Here is a 625-nt window from a genome sequence, read left to right on the forward strand (position 1 = left end):
CTCCTAAACAGGATGTGTCTGTGATCGAGTTGAGTCAACTCGCTACCCCCTCTGTTATTACAAAGTTTGCTGGCTACGAATGGTTACTTTGAAAAAATACCAGGGGGTTCAACTATCTACTTTCTGAGTGGTATGCAGACACATTCCCAGAAGGACAAATTTAATTATTCCACCTGATGTCATCTCTGGTCTTCTCTATAGCAGCTGATCACCGACCTCATATCTGTCTCCTTCATCACTTTCCTGTGTTCTTCTCCGATAAGTCACATAGTCAAACAAGTATTATTTAATAGCTTTAAATAAATTATACATCTTTCCAATGAACTTTTTCTATATAAATAATATTTTAAAATTAATCACCTGGTATTAAGTGACTGTTTCTACACTTTCACCTAATATTAGTCTGTCTCCTTCCCCTGTGTGAAATGAAAACTATAATATAGACACTCCTTACCAGTTAGAATAATGTATTAATGTACTGTAATTGTATTGTATTAACCTGAGGATGAGTGTAACTCTGCACTGGCTGGCGAGGTCATGTGAGTTTGTAGTGTACATGACTGGCCGTACCAACTACGAAGATAAGAAGGTCTGGAGGAGTCAGCTAATTAGGAACCGAAACCCA

Source organism: Kryptolebias marmoratus, linkage group LG9 (assembly GCF_001649575.2).
Source record: "Kryptolebias marmoratus isolate JLee-2015 linkage group LG9, ASM164957v2, whole genome shotgun sequence".
NCBI lineage: Eukaryota > Metazoa > Chordata > Actinopteri > Cyprinodontiformes > Rivulidae > Kryptolebias > Kryptolebias marmoratus.